The sequence below is a fragment of the Pogona vitticeps genome, chromosome 2 (assembly GCF_051106095.1).
Source record: "Pogona vitticeps strain Pit_001003342236 chromosome 2, PviZW2.1, whole genome shotgun sequence".
Classification (NCBI taxonomy): Eukaryota; Metazoa; Chordata; class Lepidosauria; order Squamata; family Agamidae; genus Pogona; species Pogona vitticeps.
In genome coordinates this window covers 311,559,068-311,572,431 of record NC_135784.1, presented here as the reverse complement: position 1 = coordinate 311,572,431, position 13,364 = coordinate 311,559,068, and positions in this window count along the sequence as shown.

Below are 13,364 nucleotides of genomic sequence, written 5' to 3'. Positions count from 1 at the left end.
TGAGCAGCATACTTTACTTGGCTTTAAATTTCGGTGCCCTGGGGCAAAGCCCCGGTTATGGCCCCCGATTCCCACCCTGCTTTCCTGACTGGCTGGAACGGATGGGAGGGGGGGGGTAGAGCTGTCCTATTTCAGCTGGGACATTCTCCCCCCTTGCTCCAACTGGAGGAAGCCTGCTCAGGCTTTTGCTGATCTTTTCGCCTCCTTATTTGGTTCCAAGCCATGTTGCTCTGGCCATCCTCTCCTGACAGCTGAGAATGGACGCGGAAAGACAGCAGCTGAGCCCCAGGTGAATTTCCACTGTGAGGATGGAGGAGGCAAGTGGCCGGCTGTGAACCCTCCCCCCTCCCTCCCTGCCTTTTGACCCCCCCTGTGCAACTCCGTGTGGACGGACCCACATAGCATCTCGGAGGAAGCCAAGGAAGGCCGGGTGCCAAGGAGTGGTGAGTGTCCCGGCCCATACCGAGGCCGTGTCTTCGAGGAGGGGGGTGACGTTCAAGACCCAGAGCTCAAGGTGCCTCTTCTTAAACTGCTGGAGTTATTTCATGGTTCTGTTCAGAGTGTGGGGTTTAGGGTCAGCTCCGTAAATCACATCGATCCTCCCTTGCTGAACGGAAGAGACGGGGTACAAATGACTCTACGGCAATACATGCCTACATCCCGGCTGTGATGAATGGCACGCCTCCAGAAAAACAAGGATCCCCTTCTTCTACCCCGTGCTGTCCAGATGTTTTAGAGGGCACCTCCCCCTGGCCACACGGGCTGCAGGCAGAGAGAGTCAGTCCAGCACATCTGGAGGGCAACCGGTTGGGGAAAGTGGACTTCAGGTTTTCCAGAGGAGGAGAAAGCCTGGGGCCCAGACTGCGGGACAAGACGGAAAACCCCTGATTTCACTGGTTAGAACAGGGCACCGATGGATGGATGAAATGACAGGAATGGGGTTAGGGTGGGAGAATAGGGCTGCTGATAGCCTATTCTTCTAGGTTTCCCTCTTTTCTTTTCTAAACCTTTATGCAGATTGCTATTCTTAGGCTCTGCCTTCCTCCTCTTTCTCTGTGGCCATGAACCACTTCTTGCTCCTTAGTCAGAGAAACAAAGGCCTCGGTTGCCAACAGGCGGGCACGCATGAAACCCAGTATGAGGGGGTTCTTTGACTAAGTTACCCATTCCCTGCACCATCCATAATTCTAACGAACAGTCTGGTAAACAGTAAATATCCTTTTCTGCCTGAACACCATTTACTGATAACTCCTGCTCATTATTCACAGATTCATTGCTAGCCTGTGGCATTCGGCAACCATAAATCTTATTTAAAAAGCAGGGGTGTTTATGTGTTTTTGTTTATCCTGAAAAATCACTAAAATGGTAAGAACTAGAAACCTGAAAACGTGCAGGCATATTACTGACACTCCAGCTGAACTAAGTGGGCCGGTTATAGATCTACTAGTCATCCTATCTGGAAGATTCTGGGATTGGTGGCCTTCTAATTCAAATACCAAAGACAGGAACATGTGTGCACATGCTACCACCTTCTCAGCTTAAATAACTGGGATGGGTTAGATCCTGACTTAGCCAGCTGTCTGGGAAATGCTGAAGAAATCATGCAAGCCTCGGGCTAAGCACTGGGTGCTTGGTGTTGGAGACCCGAAAGGAGGAAATACCCAGAGAAAGAAGACAGGTTAGTGTGTGGGGGGGGAGGATGCGGTGCAAAGCGGGGCTTAAGGTGGGAATAATAGGTTTCTAACCCTGGAACAAGATGGATGAGCATTGAAGGTGGGGGATGGACAGAGAGGAGATGGGGAGAGAAGAGAGGAAAGAGAAGGGCCCCCCCTTGGGGTTGAAGGCAGGACCAGCAGGGGTTTAACCCAGGGAGTACGTTTGCTAGTGTTACAGACATTCATGAAAGCTTTTCAGTTTGTCCTGAAAGGTCTTGGAAATAGTGGCAGCTACGAAACATGGCATTTTACAGAGACACCTGCAGATTCCACAGCTTAAATCACTGAGCTTGTTATAGCTCAGAACTGGTTTCCCCCGAGCAATCCATGGGGCCAAAGTAACGCCCGGTCATTGGTCTCCACTTCACTCCTCAGCATGCCCAATAAACCACATCTATGGGATTCTTTTCTTTTGGATGAGCATGGGAATGAAGTCTATAGGCATCCTTCGGTCTCGAAAGACTACGGTCATGTGCTCTGAATAGAGGTCCTGGAACAGCGTCTAGTGTGGCTGAGGAAACCAATTTGAGAGTGACCATCCCTTCCATACTGAAGACAAATACAACCTGTCCCCTGTCCAACTCTGTAATTTGGCTGGTTTTAGGACTTCCTCTTTGCCTTGGCCTGCTGGACAATAAGGGTCTCTTCAAATTGGGAGAGGCTGTGATGCACTGCCTGTCTCCAGGCTGAACGCTCAGAGGTCAAGGTTCCCCCTCTGTTGAGGTCCATTCCTAAGGCCTTCAGATCCCGCTTGCAGATCTCCTTGTATCGCAGCTGTGGTCTCCCTCGGGGGAGATTTCCCTGCACTTATTCTCCATCCAGGAGATCTTTTGGAATCCGACCATCAGCCATTCTCACGACATGCCCAAGCCAATGTGGTTCACTGTCCAACTCTTCCAAGACAGGCAGCCACTCCATGTTATTTAATGCCTCTTCAGTTACTACATTCTCTCTGGAATATAGCTCAGAGTAGTGCTGCACCCAGCGGTCCATCTGCTGTGCTCGGTCACACCTGTAGCAGACTTCAAGGGAGCCGATTTCTTCTGTATTGGACCTAAAGCCTGCTTGATGCCATCATACATTCCTTTGATGTTACCTGTGTCCGCTGCTATCTGTATCTGAGAGCAGAGCTGAAGCCAATAAATGATTATTGGGAAAGAAGGTGGAACAGAATATTGGTACCCCCCCCCCCCAAATTTCAAAATAGGAACTTTGACTTCCAGCCAAGTGAGTCCTGGATGGAGGAAGAAGAGAAACAAGAACGGGAAAAGTGGTGAAGGGTTAGGGAATAGCAGGGGGAAAGAGTGACAGGACGCTGGGTTGGAGATGAAGAACAAATGGGTTTCTGGCACAAGGAAAGCCAGGTCCGGTGCTCTCCCTCATGCCAAACAACACTAATATGGCTCTTGTCTGTACCGCCATCTGACAATCAGACCTGTCTCATTCCTGCTGTGGATTGATCGATTGATCCATTCATTGATTTATTCATTGATGCATTCATTCAAAATATTTTTACCCCGCCTTTCTCCTTACAAGGCGGCTTGCATCATTAAAAAGACAATATTTAAAAGCTAAAATCAGTAAATATATAAGTATTAAAAAAGAATTAAGCAAGTATTAGATTGGGGCAGGTCTGATGGGGTTTGGGGGTGGGTGAGCTGTTCATGTTTGTGTTTCAGCCTGGAGGTGCTCTGGGTGGCAGGATAGGGACCCCCTCTGTGCACATAATGTACACAGGGCATGGGTGCGCACACATACGGGCAAAGGGCTCAGCAACCCGACTGCAAACACTCCTCGGGTGCCCAGCTCCAGCGTATTAGTTGCCCCGTTCTCCGTGCTTCTAAATGGCTTCCTGAAGGCTCTCGTTTTTCTCGGGACTAAAGGCTGGAAGGAGGGGGGATCGTTCCCCCGAAAACCGGAGCGGTGTGCTCCCACTGACAGGGTGGGACTGGAAATGGTGAATTGTTCAACCCTGGCCTCTTTCTTTCTTTCCTCGGCGGGCGGCTGCTATCTGCTGTCGGGAGGCCAGGGGCACCCTCCCTAGATGAGAAAGGAGACACCTCATGTTGATAACCATGTCAGTTCCCCCCCTCCCTCCCTCCCTCCCCAAACAGCTTCCTCAGCCGTCCCTCAGTTGTGGGGGAAAGCCTGGGGTGGTTTTCCTGACTTTTTCACAGTCCTTTGGGGACCGCTCAAGTATGCCTGCTTTAAAAGCCTTGAGCTGCGGGGCAAAGCACTGTTGACCTCCTTCTGAGGAAGGAGAAGAAGGCCGAGAGGAGGCCGGACGTTTATCTGCCCGGAGGGAGTCTTGTCAAGACAGGCTGTTGTCTGTGGGCCTGCGTGCAAGAAGAGCGTAAGCTTTAGTGCCGATGGAGAGAAGACCTCTGTAGACACGGCTCGTTAAAAGAGGATAAGGCTGGCCTGGGACCAACGGCACGAGGCTCACACCGGGCTGAAATGCCCCTTCAGTGGTCAGTTTATCCCAGCATCAAGAGACCGGCACATATTCTCCTCAGTCCAGAGGAGAACTCTTCCCTGGCACCCTTTCACCATCAGAAATTTCCACCCAGAGGGTCCATGAATTTGCCCACCATCTTCACGACTCGTGGGTTGTGCATGTGTATGCATGGATTGCTTAGGCAGGCACCCTTCTGTTGTCCACGTTTTTGGTGGAGGCGTGGTTGCCACAATGAGGAACTGCTCAGCCAAGTTAGGGCTGAAGGAGTAGCCAGCTTGGATGGACACACACACACACACACACACACACACACACACACACACACACACACACACACACACACACACACACACACACACACACACACACACACACACACACAGAGAGAGAGAGAGAGAGAGAGAGAGAGAGAGAGAGAGAGAGAGAGAGAACACACTTGCCATAGGCTGCATCCAGCCCATAAACAGCAGTGAATGGGCAAAACTAGAAATAACCAGAAGTACCCACGGATCATGTCTGTGGGGTGGGAGAAAAAGAGGTAATCTAAAGCAGTCAAAGGGCCAAAATTGGCCACCTCTCTTTGACCCAGCTCAGAAACACACCCAACAGACCGTGGAGAAAAACAGAAACTCTAGGCTTTGTACTAGGGATGTCAAATGGAAATACCGTCTGCTTCAATTTAACCTGAATTATTGTTTCATAAATTGCAGCCAGTTTACTTCAAGCTGATTTGTAACCCATTGAATTCTGTATGCCTTCAAATGTTTTAAAGCATTTGCATGCATCTGTATTTGTCCAACTAGTGAAAAAAAAAACCATCACAACGAACAGCTCTGGTCTGGGATGGGTGAATTGGGATAGGAGTAACAGTGTCATCAGTGAGTGCTTGACCTCCAGTGTTCAAATAAATCTTCCACCAGCTCTCCCTCCCCCCCCCCTTTGCATTGAGCAGGGTTCCTATATTCAGACGCGGTTGGACTTGAGGGCCTTATAGGACCCTTCCAACTCAATTATTCCATGATTCCTTCCTTCCTTCCTTCCTTCCTTCCTTCCTTCCTTCCTTCCTTCCTTCCTTCCTTCCTTCCTTCCTTCCTTCCTTCCTTCCTTCCTTCCTTCCTTCCTTCCTTCACCCATCCCAAGTCCTTCCTGCATTAGCCAGCCACTGCTAACCACCCTTCTCAAAAGGCAAGAGATCAAGGGGAGCTCCCTAGGAATCATACACTCACAAATCCAAACCAAGGTTTGTCTCTGGGTGATTCATGAAACAGCCCTAAGCCTACATTAAATGAACAGAAGGTTCATGGAGTATAATTGTGAGCAAGGCAAATGAACCATGCACTTCCAGAGGGCTTTAGAAGACTATTATTAGCTTCAAAAGATACCTCCCCCCCACTCAAGAAAGACGTCTTCACATCCAGCAACCCTACACTTGCCTCTTTTAATTGCAAGACAAAAACTCAATTACAAAATGCTAGAATATTCAGAAATTCAAAAGTGAATACATGTTGGCTGAACTCTTCCCCAGACAGGCAATTAGGCACGCTAAGCTGACAAGCAGCGGCAGTTAGGTTAAGATTTAACTGATCTGAGGATGCCACACGATGAGCGCCCACAGCCCAGCCAGAGAACTGTGGTTAGCAAAGGGAGCCCCTGGCATTGTTTCTGGGTGAATGAAAGGGTTTTTGTTTTTTTTGTTTTTTTGAATTACAGTGTTGCACTGGGGATGTCATGTGGGTCGCAGCTGTTGATAGGTTTGATCACTACTTCTCAGTCACGGTTGCTGACAGATGGTCAGACTACAAACAACACACACACACACACACGGAATTGTCGAGAGCATTTAGTCCACCCAGGAAATGGAAGAAAGCCACTTCCATTGAAAAAGACGAGATGAATCAACTTCTGTTTCAAAAACAACAAGGAAGGAGAGCTCACCGCTTCTGAAGATGTCATGTACATGAAAAAAAATAAAATAAAACATCCCCTGAAAATAAGCCCAAATGCAATTTTTTGGAGCAAAATTTAACATAAGACCCTGTCTTATTTTCAGGGAGACCCAGTAGATGTTCATGTGTGGGAAGACCCTTTTGTCTTTGGCAGGCTAGACATACCCAGTTCCCCTATAAGATGGCCTTTGCCCTTCATGGTTATGGACTGGCTCCGATAAGGGGGCTGTCACCCTCCTAGAGGTAGGGGAATCCCTGCTCACATTCAATACATCCCTTTTCCTGGCAGGAATGTCCTCAAGGAAGCAAACAGAGACTTAGGGTGGATAGTTGGGGAAAAAGTAAAGTTACTGGGGTTTGCTCCAAATATCACTTGGGAAAGTGTCTTTTTGTTTGTTTGGACATGTGAGTAAAAAAGCAAAGCGGGCTGCTTATATACCGCCCCATAGCGCTTCAAGCACTCTCTGGGCGGTTTACAATTTAATTATGCAGGCTACACATACATACAATGTGTTCTTGAAGGCTTTCACAGCCGGAGTCCCATGGTTGTTGTGGGTTTTTTGGCTGTGTTTGGGAGGTTTTTCTTCCTAACGTTTCTCCAGTCTCTGTGGCCAGCATCTTCAGAGGACAGCAGCCAGAACTCTGTCTGTGTTCTGGTGTAGTCTGTGGGATAGTTGAGTATTTGTAGCGATGGGATCAGGGTTTTTGTTCTTTTCAGGAGACTGGGTGATTACAGTGATCAGGGTATTTTTTGTTGTGGGTGTTTTGTTCTGATAAAGGGAAGATGATCTGTCCCTGTGTCTGATGGGTGTTGTTGGCTGGTCTTTTGTGTGCAGTGATCACTGGTCCTTGTGGTTGGGTAGAGTTCATTGACCTTTTGCAGGCTGTATTTTTCAGTGCTGGGAGCCAGGCTTTGTTGAGTTTTAAACTTTCTTCTTTTTTGTTGAAGCTGTGCTGGTGTTTGTAGGTTTCAATGGCTTCCCTGTGTAGTCTAACATAATGATTGCTGGTGTTGCCCAGTACTTCTGTGTTTTGAAACAGGATTTCATGTCCAGCTTGTTTCAGGGCATGTTCAGCTACTGCCAATATTTCCAGCTGTTTTATTCTGCAGTGTCTCTCGTGTTCTTTGATTCTGGTGTGGATGCTGCATTTTGTGGTCCCAATATATACCTGGTCACAACTGGAAGATATCCGGTATACTCCTGCAGTTGTGAGGGGATCCTTTTTGTCCTTTGCTGACCATAGCATCTGTTGTATTTTTGTGGTGGGCCTGAATACTGTTTGTAGGTTGTGTTTTTTCCAGTTGGAAACAGTTTCGGCCAAACAGCCTGAAAAAGCCACAACAATCAGAGGGACATACATTTCCTGTATACAGAAAGACCAAAGCAGATGGTGATCAAAACATGGAACTGGGAGAGATGTTTTGGCTAGTATCAACCAAGAAAAAGTTGAGATGCCTCCTCCCCCCGACCAAAAAACCCTCTCTTTTGCAGAGTGAAAGGTTTGTTTGAATTGACACTGAGGTCTTTCTAGCCCAGCTAAGTATTTTATGCTGGGGAAGAGAGATTTAAGCCCATTCTAATTTTTGGTTTCATGGCTACTATTATTGGGCTTATAGTCTGGTGCAGCGTTGTGTTTCAATCATCAGCTGTTACTGGTTTTAGAATCACAAAAGGTTCAGGCTGGAAAGATCAACCCACCTTTCTCTCACTGTCCTCAACACACATTACCTTGTAATCAGCTGCCGTCCATTACCGAAGTCAGAGTTGATTATTCCAATTATATTTAATTGATTAATTAAATCTGCATAAATCTGCCTGCGACAGTCCTTTGGAAGGGGGGAGGAAATAATGTTTTATTTTATCCCAGATGGTGCAGCAACAGGTTTCTGAGAAATGTCTATATGTCAAGAAATGGCGGTCCCTTCTGGGCCATAGTGAGTGGAGGACACTCTACTCCAGTAACTTGTATTTTAATTGCTATTGTTTTTAGCTATATTAGAAGCCACCTTGGACGCCCAATGTGGTGTAATGGAAAGACTGAAGGAGTACGACTCATGGGGCCTGGTTTAGAATCTCTACTCAGCCATGAAGGCTCACTGGGAGTGTGCAACTGGTGAAATCACTCCTTAAGTATCTCACTTACCTTGAAGGCTCTATTAGGATTACTACAAGTCAGTTCCGCCTTGAGGGAACATAACAACAACAAGCTGCCTTCAGTCCCAGTTATGGGAGAAAGGTAGCATATAAATTCACACATATATAAATAAATAACTAAAGTGCAGGCCTGGAGAGAAACCTTTGTCGCAACCGGTTACAAACGGATTGCTTGAAAGGCTGGATTGGAAGCACGGCTCATTTGGTGGGTGGTGAAATGCAATGCAAATCCTTCCAAATCTCATGCAGAGCATTCTGAGCCTTAAATGCCAGTCACAGCAAAAGAGATGGAGAGCAAGCCATTGCAAGCCCTGCAGCGGTTGGCTCCAGGGAGGAAGACGCATGCTATCTGGCCCTCCCAGCTGTGGCCGCCTCCAGAGATTATGATCTCTCCACTCCGAACAGGGAAGGGGATTGCTCCCTCTCCTCTGTTTCAGGATAGAAATGTTATCATCTCCCGTCCACTCGCTGTCAGGGAAACGATATCGTGAGACCCTGCTGGTAGCTCTGCTTCAGTGACTCACCTGCGAAGGGCCTTAGATGCACAGCAAGATGAATAACGAGAGCTGCAAAGGCCACTTAATTGCTCTTGGCTGGGCATCACCAGATGGGCATGCAAGATTCATAGAATCATAGACTAATGGAGTTGGAAGGCAGCTGTAAGGCCATCAAGACCAACCCCTCTGCTCATCCAGACCAAAGCAGATCTACCAGGTCATTGTCCAGCTTTCTCCTGAATGCCTCCAGCATTGAAGCACTCACCACCTTCCCTTGAGGTCAGAGATTCCATTCTTGTACTGCTCTAACAATTAAGAATTTTTTTTCCTGATATTCAGCTGGAATCTGGCTTCTTACAGCTTGAGCCCATGGTTGTGTGTCCTGCACTCTGGGATGATCGAGAGTAGATCCTGCCCCTCCTCTGCAGGACAGCCTTTCAAGGATTTGAAAAGTGTTATCATCTCTTCTTTTCTCAAAGCTAAACATGCCCAATTCTTTCAGCCTTTCCTTCTAGGGCTTGGTTTCCAGTCCCCTGATCCTCCTGGTTGCCTTCCTCTGAACTTGCCCCAGGTTTTTGTGTTGTTGTTTTTTTGGCATCTCTCGTGAACTGTGGTGTCCAGAAGAAGGAAGGAGGAAGGATCTGGGATTGATGTTCTCATGGCCAAACTATACAGCACAGACCACCGGCCACTAAAACCAAAATCACAGTAGTATTTGAGGCGTGGGATGGATGGAAAATGAGTATAAAATGTAACTGCCATTGAGTTGCTACTGAGAAAGATATTCAGCTCACTAACAGTCAATTTCACTGACCACTCCTGTTCATTAACTTTTCCATAAGAGAAAGCATGGCTTCAAGACCAATCAAAACGAAATCAATTTGCAGATTAGAGAGACTGAGCAAAGCTCCACTGTAACTCTCAGCTGCAATTAGCATCTAAGGAAATCAGGTAGCTGTAGCTGGGCTGAAAAGGAAAGTGCGCAATCCCGTATTTATCAGAAGACTGTTCACTGCCTTGTGCCCCAGTGGTTAAATGGCAGAGCTGCAGTGAAGACCCTGCTCACAACCTGAATTCAATCCTGATGAGCTCAGTTAGTTAGCTCAATGTAGACTCCAGCTTTCTGTCCTTACGAGGTTGGTCAACTGAGTACCCGGCTAGCTCCAGGGGAGGTGGCAATGGGTGGCCTGCATAATTAGACGGTGAACTGCCCTGGAGAGTGCTTTAGGTGCTATGATATAGCTGGTCCAGTCTCTAAGCTTCATCAGCAGGTATATGGCAGCCAGAGTCTGCATATCCGAGATTATTGTCCAGTTTCCCCATGGCTACCAAGAATCCAATGGTCTCGAAAGGGCTTTATGGGCCTGCAAGGTTCTGGTCCAGAAAACAGCAGACACTCTCGAACCCACCAAGCCTTGGCCCACGGAGTTTAATGAGGCTTCTTTGTGGAAGCGGTTTGCCCTTTTGATGCCGGTCTTCTTTTTGGACAGAAGGATGATGCCTGTAGTTAAAAGCTCTAGACCACATGGTTTGCGTGGAAACTGCCTTGGGGTCAGTCTCCTGCGTTGCAGGTAGAAAGTCTGAAATTGGCTTCCTGGCAGCGCTCAGCGCAGGTCAAGGACGGAGAAACTTTTCTGTCTTTTTAATCTGGGAATAAATGTCCAATTCCAGAAGGGTCTTGGAAGTGGATTCCAGCAGTGGGCAGTGTTCGGGGCAATGAGATGTGGCCTCAGCAAACTCTGGTCATATTTCTAACTGATGTGGACATTTCCCATCTGGTCTAAAAAGTACAACGGCAGTCTGTCGACCAAGGACTCAGTACCAGGCCTGTCAGGAAAGCACCACCATCTGATCTTGCACACAAGCGTTGTTTCCTCCTCTAAAGAAAGGATTTTAAGTGGATTTCAGACTACGCTACTTTAAATAACAAATGCTGTTTTTGCTAAACTGATTAATGAAGACTTAAAAGGCTCCAACAATTTATTGAACATTGAGGAAAGCCAGTCAATGTGGAAATAGAGTCTTCCGTAAGAAAAAAAAATAGGAATATTATCATTGGATGAACAGTTAGACATTTCAAAAAGGACGATTCCCAATACTGTATTGTGCACAGCTCAGACAGAACAAGCAAAATGGAAGCAAAGTTTTGTTTAATAGGAAGGAATCACACACACACACACACACACACACACACACACACACACACACACACACACACAAAATGTCCAGCAGAATTGAAGAGCCAGATTAGATAACTAAAAATAGTAATCATAAGGGAACCTCCTGAAGAAACAGAAGGCAGAAAGATGGGGACCTTCTTAGTGAAATGAATTGTAGTTATTAATCTATTTTAGAGTTGGAAAAAGAACAAGGAGGAACATAGATTGCAATCAGGATGTGTAGACAAAGATAAAACACCTAGAGACGCTGTAATCAAATTACATGACAAAGGGTGCAAGTGATTAATTTAACAACCTTCAAAGGAAACCTATGAAATTTCTATTATTAATCTGGCCAAAATTCAAATCCTCTCAAACTTTTCACCATAAATATTAAACAAATGAAGTACATTAAGAGGTTGCAGTTTTATCACTAAAGAAAGCAGGTGAGTAACAGAGTTTCCCATGCCAGCTAATTATTCCTCAGTCTTCTGTTTTTACCCCATGTGTGGGTCCCCAAGCCTTCCATGGGACAGAGGACACCAGGGGGGCCAATGAGGTTGGTCACCACCACGCTGGAGACCGGTTGGTGCAATAAACCGGGACTTGATTCCAGAACGAAGTACAGCAGGGTCACTGGCCTTCGGAGGCATGCTCCGTTCCATATCCTTAACCTCCCAAGATCCTTTTTGTTAGGGCAGGGTGGTTGAGCGTCACCCCCTGCGATACCAGTCCAAAGTCATCTGGGTGGCCCCTCCTTTAGTCTTGTGGACTTTTCTCTTGCCCCGCTTTGGCGCAGAGGTCCTCCTGGCCAAGCTGCCCCGGCCTTTCCAATGGTTCTTTGTGTTGCCAAGGCCACAACGGAGTTGGAGTCGGGGTCAGAGCAGGTGGGGTTAGGTGAGTCCATGCTGGCCCCTGGCTGACGTCCACCGTCTCACACTCCAGAAGACAGGGAACATTTGTTGGGATAGATAAAGAGATCTGATAACAGAAACCAAAGCTGATTTTCTTTCAAACCCTTGAAAGGGAGTCCGACAGAAAAGGGGGCAGGATCTGTTCTCGACCATCCCAGAGGACGGGACATGTCATAATGGGCTCAAGCGACAGGAAGTCAGAGTTTGTTTGAATGTCAAGAAAAATTTGTTAACTGTTCAACAATGGAACCATGACCTCAGGGGGAGGTGGCCAGTGCTCCAATGCTGGAGGCCTTCAAGATTTGTCCGATTTGCTTTGACTTGGATTCCTGTGCTTGAGCAGGGGGTCGGACTGGATGGCCTTGTAGGTCCCTTCCGACTCCACTATTCTATGATTCTCTACTATACCTCAAAAAGTCTGAAAATGAAATTTTAGTTACATTCTCTTTATCTTTTGATAGATGTGGTCTAGTGGTACTGGGTGTAGTGCGAGCTTTAATTTCCCATATTTCTTTTTAATTCCCAAGGTCTGGTTTGGAGTGGAGTTGCCAGATTCAGACCTGTAGTGAATAGAAGTGAATTTACAATTAGATTTGTGGCTGGGCCACAAATCAAGTAGGAGTGTGCAGAAATTGCTCTGGCCTTTCTCTTTTCTTTAGAAAAAAGCAAGAGCAAACACACACACACACACACACACACACACACACACACACACACACACACACACACACACACACACACACACACACACACACACACACACACACACACACACACACACACACACACACACACACACACACACACACACACAGAGGGGGGCACTCAGTACACAGACCCCTGAAGCTAGCTAGTTGCCTGAAAAGTTTACTTTTTAAAGGTTGGGCACATCTCCAAATTTCATGTACATCACTGTAAACCAAACCTTGGTTTTCCATTGTAGATCTAAGGGTGACTTACCCATCACTCGTTGTTTTGGGGAGTGCACAAAAGACTTGGATTAGATTGAGAGGCCTCTCCATGCCCCAAATGGCTTTCCAGTTTGGATCAGGGGACCTGGGCACCTCTTAGCAGATGTATAAGACTTCATTGATGGTGACTAGAGATGGGCATTGAACCTTCTATTACCCATTCTCCGAGAAGGGCATCATGAGCTACGTCTAGGTCTACAAAACCCTAGCAAAAGGTCTCCATTAGAGATGGGCATGGACCTCGGTTCTGAGGTTCGTGCCAGTTCATACGCATGGCACAACAGATGCTGCAGGTTCTCTTCCCCACCTGCCCAGCTGCCTCCCCCACTCACCAGCTGGCGTGTGTTCCTCTCCTGCTCCTCTTCAGCTGTTTGACCAGCCTCCAGCACCAGCACGGGGGCTCCCTGCCCCGTTTCCTTGGCCGATCGCCTACTCAGACAAGGAGTTGAGACAAGGAAGCCCATGCTCCTGCTGACTGGTCGAATAGCCAAGAGGAGGAGAGGAGCGCACTCTGAGGGGCGAGGAGGTGGGGGAAGAGAATGTGTGGC